This window comes from Populus trichocarpa, chromosome 3, assembly GCF_000002775.5.
Source record: "Populus trichocarpa isolate Nisqually-1 chromosome 3, P.trichocarpa_v4.1, whole genome shotgun sequence".
Lineage (NCBI taxonomy): Eukaryota > Viridiplantae > Streptophyta > Magnoliopsida > Malpighiales > Salicaceae > Populus > Populus trichocarpa.
The window spans coordinates 2850376-2859296 of record NC_037287.2 but is presented as its reverse complement, the minus strand read 5'-3'; the positions used below and the strand labels follow the sequence as shown (position 1 = coordinate 2859296).

Genomic DNA, 8921 nt, shown 5'->3' with positions numbered 1-8921 from the left:
TGAGATAAGCTAGCTAAATCACGTTTGAGTTGAAAAATTCGAGGGCCATTTTGATGGGTAAAACGATCCCTGAGTTCCAGCCACAATACTCTTGAATCCTCAACTAAAGCAAGACTAGATTTAACAGAAGAACTTACAGAATTTTGTAGCCACGAAACAACCAAGTCATTGCATCTCTCCCAAGCTTCAAAAAGAGGATCTGAGATATCAGTAGGTTTAGACAATGTACCATTAACAAAAGCAAGTTTGTTCTTCGCGCGAAGAGCTCGAGAAATCGCACGAGACCAACTGACATAATTATCAGCAGTCAAGAGTTCAGAAACGAGAGCAGCAGCTGGGTTATCACCATTCTCAATTCGGAATGGATTGAAAGGGTCAGAGAAATTGAGGTATTTGTTTTTGGGGTTTGTATCGTTGAAGGACTGAGAATCATTTTCTGTATGAGCGTTGGCCATTGATCGGCAGCTCTGATACCATGAAACAAAAGAATGTGAAATAGAGGAAAACAGAATTGCAGAGAGAAATTCCTCATGTCTATTGAATGATGCAGCTCGTCCAATTATATACAGCAAGCAAAGAATATTCTAACTAACTTATCCCATGCAATGTCAACATTACCCTTTATGTACAGCTCATTACAGAAGCAACAAATAATAAGTAACAGAGTAACAGAATTCAGGTAACCATGCCATCCTTCTCTTTAGTGACGTGGGGAGGTGATGATTCATCCTCTAATATATTAAAATAAAATTTCTCTCTCTGTATAGTAATTTCATTTAAATAAATGAAAACGCAAACATAAATCTTTTTTTAAAAAAAAAAACATAATAGAAAAGGAAGCACCTGGTGGAGATTTGAAGCCTTATTGGTTGAGGGGGCGGGCGGCTGCGGTTTCCGAGAGCGGAGGAGGAAAAAAGAGAGAGCTCAGGTGGGGAGAGGAGGAATGTCGGACCAAAGTGAACAGAGCTTGACAGATGACTTTATTCTTTTCCAGATTCGCTAACAAACTAAAAGAATTGTATTCTTGAGCTGCTTCACTGTTCATTACTAACAAACTAAAACTAAGGGAATTATAATTATCAATATATATATATATATATATATATATATATATATAAAACTAAGAGTGCTCATTAGCACTGTGTGTGAATCCTGTGGCTTCACAGTCTTTACCGCGCTCCCTCTCTGTTTTTCGCGTTTCTTCCTGCGCTTTCTTCTCGCCTGTTGAGGCTCTCTGGCGTCTTTTCATCGACTTTGTCTGGTGCATGCAAGGTTGTCAATTCTGTTCCATTTCGCTCGGAATGGCCGAAATATTACATACCAATTCAAAAAACAAAACAAATTTCATCTCATTTTAAATCTCGGTCCGTTCTGGATTTTTCGGCTAAATTCCACCCGGAACGTTCCGGTTTCATTCCACATGTTCCGTTCCGCTCTTGAAAAGCCATTGAATCAAATTGAACCTTGTTCAATTTAATTAATTAAATCACCCAATTATAAAAAGCTATTTTTCATTACTATTTTCAATAACAATTATATTAATAATAATATTGAAAATTATTATTACTATTTTCATTAACAATGATATTAATTTTTAAAAATTAGATTTATTACTAATATATATGGTTTATATTCATGTTGTTTTTTTCATGTTTATACTTTGTAGGAATTTGAGCAAAACAAGGGATGTTTTAGATTCCATTAGCCTTGATAACATCGACCTAACTTTATATTTAAAATATTTGTGTTAAAACATTTTACTTTCATAATATTTTGATATTTTGTTTAAGTTGAATTACTTTAAGTTAAAGATCTATTTAATCTTGACTATTTAGAAATATTTTAAATTTTGAAATTATATTTGTTTGACATTGTGTTTGTATTGCATAATTTATAATTAATTTATCTTGAATTTGAATTATGTTTGTTGAATATATATATATATATGAACAGTACAACCCCAAAACGGCACGCCGAAACACTCCGAAACTAAAACATTCCATTCCAATTGAAAAAACAAAACACCTACCGAAACGGAATTGACAACCTTGGGTGCATGTTCAGATTGAGGCAGTTTGGCTGGTGCTAGGCGCGCGAGGAGATGTCAGCCGACGGGTAATCACCTGCATAGTGAGGATCTACTCTGATTCCTTTGTCAGTTGTGTCATACCAATAGCATTTGAATAAAAACACTATATTCTGCTCGCTATGATATTGTAGTTCGATGACGTCTTCCAATCTACCTTAGTAGTCAACTTCAAACTCACTAAAAGTCGATCCCATAATACAAACACTGTTGTTGTATGTCTTTCTTCCATGCCCGTATTCTTCAATATGAAAGACATATCCATTGACAAAATACCCGTTATAGCACTTGACTTTTCTTTCAGGGCCCAGGCTTAGTAAAGACAGTGAAATAGCAGCACTACCTCCCATTTGATAAACCTTGTATATTAAATACAACAATAATCAATAAATGAATATTATGTAATATTGACATACAGTTTTGCAAGAGATAATGAGTTTGTGATAGGACTTACATGTGTTCTAAACCACGTGACAAATTGTTCATCTTGTAATTGAAAGATCTGGGATTCGGTCAACTGTGAGTTATTGAACAGTAAGTATCGTCGATGTTGCCTGCAAGGTTGTTCCAAATTATATGAGTTTATGGTATCACAAAACATAAATAGTACACTCTTGACAAAGTTTAAGTCGAACATCTACTTACTTAATAAAAGGTCTCAGCTCATCACAGTTAAATAGGACATAATTGTGTGCTTGTCTGAACTCTATTTCAGACAAATATCTTCCCCTCACGGCATTTTTAGGTGTTGGTCGTCCAGGATTGGAGAATATTGACAAGTTCCCACTTGAAGGCACCTCACCACCATCATCATGTCGTGGAACACGGTTGATCCTCGATCTCAAATGAGGTTCGAAATAGTATGAGATAAATGTTAAGATCCCCTCAACAATATAGGCCTCACATATTGACACCTCAACATGCGCCTTGTTCTCAACTTTTTTTTTAAGATTGAACAAGTACTTGCATATATATAAATAGATAGAATTAATAAAAAATTATCAATTAAAAAAACAAAAAAAAAACGTTTAATTATGAATTACATAGCAATTGTAATATCTAACCTCTCGAATGGATACATCCATCTGTACTGGACCGATCCTCCAACTTTTACCTCAAACGGTAAATGTATAGGAAGATGCTCCATTGAGTCAAAAAATGATGGAGGGAATATCATCTCAAGTTTGCATAATGTCTCGACGATATTCATTTCAAGCCTTTCAACGTGATCAACATTCAACTTGCTGGAGCATATATCTCTGAAGAAATGACTGATCTCCGTTAGTGCATCCCATATCCCCTTTGGTGGGATGAGTGTTTGCATAAACACATGGCAGTCATGACTCTTCATTCCATATAATCTACATTCCTCCGTATTAACCAGCCTTGATATGTTCGAGGCATGTCCATCGGGGAAACGCAGACTCTTAAGCCATTTATAGACTAGTAGTTGTGCGTTTTTATCTAACACGAAGCTTGCTCTTGGTTTTGCGACCTGTGACCCATCACAAACCAACTCCATATTTTTACGGTTACAGAACAACGCTACATCCAATCTAGCCTTGATGTTGTCCTTTGTCTTCCCCTTCACATCCATGACGGTGTTGAAAATGTTCACAAACACGTTCTTTTCAATGTGCATGACGTCAAGGTTATGGTGGAGAAGATTGGTCTTCCAATAAGGAAGCTCCCAAAAGATACTTCGCTTCACCCAATTATGGGTCAAACCAAAACCAAGAAACTTCTGCTTACCTGATTGGAGACCAAACACAATGTCACCGTACTCTGACACAACATCAAGCAATTCTTCACCGGAAAGACGCGGGGGTGCAACATCCTTTTCAACTCTACCAATAAAGAAATCCTTTCTGTTCTTTCTGTACCTGTGATTCGGTGGCAAGAAACGACGCTGACAGTCAAAAAAAAGAAGTTTTACCCCTGTTTGTTAGCGTGAATGCTTTGTTGTTGTCCATACAGTATGGACATGCTAGCTTTCCATGCATGCTCCAACCAGAAACCATTCCATAAGCTGGGAAATCATTGATAGTCCACATCAAAGCCGCTCTCATAACAAAATTTTTTTTCCTCGAGATGTCATAAGTCAAAGCTCCAGAGGACCACAACTGCGTCAACTCATCAATCAACAAATGAAGACAAAAATCTATATTCCACCCCAGACTGCTCGGACCTGGTATGACCATAGATAAAAACATGAACTCCGGCCTCATACACATCCCCGGTGGCAAGTTATAAACCATCAGTATGACCAGCCAACAAGAATAAGGAGCAACAAATGATCTGAATGGGTTGAATCCGTCTGTACACAACCCAAGACGAACGTTCCTTGATTCAGCTGAAAAGTAAGGATGCACACTATTAAAGTGTTTCCAGGCTTTGCCGTCAAAAGGATGCACCATCACTCCATCAACCGCATGATGTGATTGGTGCCATGTCATGTGCTTACCAAATGATCCGAATTGGTTAGAAGATGCATCGTTACAACATCTTGATGCGAAAACTTTTTATTTTTACACTTCCTGCATGGACACCTAATACCGCGATCAGTAAAATTCCTTGGGATAGATGTTGAGAAATTAATAAAACCCTGAACCCCGTTACAATAATCCATCCTCCGCAATCCTTGGGGTGAGTCTCGATACATCCATGAATGATCATCCATGACTTCTATCAAAAAATTATGATGACAACATGTATTAATTAATTATGTTACATAAATAAACATAACAAAAATATTGGTGTGCCCCAACATTATCCAACAAACTAAAAAAGCACTTAATTTAAATATTCATTATCAATTATCATCTATCAACGTCCATACAAATTTATACATATATAAATTTACGGAAATCACAACTTCGCAATAGAATTGATAAAAATTAAAACGGATCCGTTAAACAAGCTATTATTTATTTCATCACAACACATCTAATTCGGTATAATTCAAACAAAGTTTCAACAATTTACAAACAAATATAATTTGATAAAATCTAAAACAAACTATAACAACTACAAAATTATACAATCATACTACAAGTTTCTTTGATAAATAACAATCAAACAAGTACATATGTTAACAAAAAACATATGCTAAAAAAAAATTCAAATTTAAATGTTAAAATAAAAAAGGATAGATTTACTTACAAAAAATGATAAAATCCACAAGAACGGATATTGTTGTGACCACGTACAAAAGTATAAGAAACTTGAGTGCTTGTGTTGAGAAGAGGGGGAGAGTTGGGATGGGTGGTTGGCTGCAGTTCGGGAGGGGAGAGGTGGGATGGGGAAGAAGAAGGGCAAGAAAAAGGTGAAATAGAGGAAGAGAGTGTCGGCAGAGTGGGTATATATTGGCTTTTACCGATGGAATCACCGATGGACACGTTCCGTCGGTATACCTATCGGTGATTCCGCCAGTGAATGTGCCACGTCACTATACGGAGATCCTTGTTTGAATCCATCGGTCATTCTGTCAGTAAAATCATCTGGAAAAAAAAATCCACGTCACCACACCGTTGCAACTTTCCAAAAAACTTTATAATTCGTTGGTGATACGGTCGGTATATACCGACCGTATCACCAACGGATATTTTCTGTCAGTAAATACCAACAGAAGTAGACACGGAAGTATTTCCGTCGGTAAAATTTACCGACGAAAAAATTTCGTCGGTAATTCCGTTGGTTTTCACCGATTTTCTTGTAGGGAGTTTTTGCCTTCTACCTGCTGCTTAGTTTAGGGTATTAAATTTCTTTGTTTCTTCAGAAGATGCCTTACTCTTTGTTGATTGTCTTTCTGTTTCCCAGATATATAAGTGAATTAGTTGCAAAACAGGGGAGTCTCTGTGAAAACATTACAATAGCATTTACTCTGGGTAAGAAAACTTTTATACAAGAACTGTAATTGACAAAGAAAAGAAGAGAAATCCCTTTAATTTCTGAAATACAATGAGTTAACTTTGTTGATTCCCTAGCACCGACTACATCGCAGGCCATGCCTGATAATCCATTAATCATCTGATCTAGAAGGAAATGCAAATTACTATACTGAGAACTGCTAAGATCAACCACAACAGGAAACAGACGAACATGCAAGAAGAATGCTGAGCTCAAAATTAACTCTTCTCTAGTTCGCAAATTTATGTCTCTTAGATCCTTTGCAGCAGTTGCACTAGCAAATTCATATCCTTTCACCTTCATTTTTTTCCTGCTCCTGGATTCCTCTGAAGTTGCCAGAGACTTGGCTTTCTCAGCTATCCAAGGACCAGTCACGGGGTCTTCCTGCCAAAGCATACTAATTGTACATAGGCAACCAGCTCTATTACTCACAGACACAATCTTCTGTGCACAAAATCTATACCTTGGCATCAAAGTAGACAAGGTAGTTCCATCATCATTGCACGCTGGATTGACCAAGTAAACCTCGAGATTACTAACATTCAAATGCAAAGAACATATGGTCCTTGGTGCTCGCCTTTTCCACGAACTAGAATTCGATGTTGGGCTTTCCAAGATCAACGGTGAAGAAATATCAACAGCAATAAATTGATTCCAGGGAGAGTGGCCTCCAATATCTCCACCACTTACAAATGGGAAACATAGTATTACCCTCGCCTTAAGGACTGATATACTACCAATGGAAAAACAAAATAATAAGAGTATATTTTAACTGGTAAAAAAACTTGTAAGAAAAAAAAATAAAGAATTTGTGTACGAAATACACCTGTTTATTTTCGTGTGTTCGTTAACCATGTTATAACCAATTTCTTTTTAATTTATAATTTAAGAAAAAGTATTGAATATTTCTTGTAAGGATATATTATACATATATATATTTGGTTAGAAGATTCACTCTTTTACTCACATGATTCTAAGTTCTAGGATAGACATTTTAAGAGATAGCTAGCATCAAACACCCCCAAGCCTTCCTTTCCAGGAGGAAAAAAAAAAAGGCAAGCAAGAAAGAAAGAACTGATACTAGAAGATAGAAGATAAAGCTACATCGATCAACACCTATATTTTATGCGAGGAGTAGCTTCTTCTTCTTCTTCACAAAGGATTACTCCAAAAATCTTGGCCGAATAGCTTGATTCTTTTCCGAGCTTGAATTCCCAATTCCAGATCCTCGGCTCCCTTCATGTCCATCACAGAGAAGGTGACTTCATCACCTTTTTTGAGAACCCTTTTTTTTTTTGGCGAACTCAATCCAACCTGAAGACAGGACTGGTTTAAGGTTATCAACTCAGTTTTTCTTGTACAACATCGGAACCTCCACCTCTTGTCATGGATGTCAGTGTTAATACATTCAAGCCAAAACTAGAATACCAAGAGAGTTAATTAATTCATTAACTTTTCAGAATGTTCTCCCCTGCAGTCAGCAGAAAAGGCCTCTTATACATGGAAGGTTATTTTGCTACACAAGGAGTGTACATAGAAGGTTGTTCTGCTATACAAGGAGTCTCCCTCATTCCCTAAGAACCAGCATCTATCTATGGTAAGATAATCTTTATAGTCCTAAATTGGATACATTTTAAAGATTATATATGGTAACAGTCAGTGACACCAAATTCTTAGAGTGTTCTCCTTCTGGGATTTGGAAAGCGTAGAGGCTTTCCATTGGAACTGCCATTCTGGCATGTGAGTTTCTGAGAGTTTCTTTGCGAATAGCTTTTCTGGCATGTTGACAAATATGGGAGATTCTAACTGCATATAAGATGGAAACTACTTTAGTCCCTGATAAAAGTCCAGCGAGCTTCATTCTATTTATAATTAAACGAATAACAATAATTGATTGTGGGTCCTTTCCCTTTAAATGTTTTTTTTTTCTTTTTTTATCTTGCATGGTATCTTTAAATTAATTGATGCCTTGAGCTTTATATTTTTCTATGTAGTGTTAGTTTTTAAAAGAATTAGTTTTTAAAATCTTAGTATATTATATAATTGGATTTATTTTGATGTTTCTCACACGTGTATTAATTATATATTCAATTCTTTAATAGTTAGAAAATACAAAGAGTTGATGACACTTACACAGCATTTTGTATCTTGTTTTTTCTAATTAAAAACTTGTATTGATTTTTTTTTTTAATTTGAATACTTGCTCTTAATTATGATTTTTGTTGTCAGAATGCAAATAACACGATTAATAGTATTTTATTTTTAATTTTTTTCAAGGCCTAAATTTTCCACAAGTAATTTCCATAAAAAAAGTAGCAAGTCTTCTATATCCATCATCTTCGTGTGCCTAGCATTAGCCTTTTATTCATGTTTTTTCCAAAAATAAATAAATAAATAAACTTGACTTGAGGTCAACGTTTCAAGAAGGAATATAAGTTTCGGTTAATTACTTAGTTTTTTTCCAAAGTGTTCCACTTTTGTTCTCTCTCTATTACTTTTCCTTTTAAAGGGTTTATGTAGAGCCTTGGATATTATTTTGAAGTTTATTTGTTTTAAATTTAATATATAAAATTTTTTAGTATAGATGAATTTTATTTTTAAAAATAAAAAGAAATTCATTTTCAAATAATATTTCTAATATGTGCAACATTGCATATTATTTTTTTTTCTTTTATTTTATTCAATCAATTTATAATGTGTGTGTTGTTTTTATTATCGTTTGATCGAATAAAAAAATTATTTTAATTTGAATTTTTAGAAGATACAATTGCGTAAATGTCATGTCTTGTGAAATTAAATATTTTGATCTACATCTGTCTCTCGATTTTTTTAGTTTTTATTTTGAGTCATCATTTATGGTTTTTTTTATTTATTAACATACATAATTCTTGATTTATTTGACTATATTTGTATATAAATTTTTTAA

General features: G+C 34.9%; 1 pseudogene; it reads right to left on the bottom strand.

The window, feature by feature from the left end:
• Positions 1-7013: 7013 nt before the first annotated feature.
• LOC112325560 (uncharacterized) lies at positions 7014-7893 on the bottom strand (annotated as a pseudogene).
• Between the last annotated feature and the right edge of the window lie 1028 nt (positions 7894-8921).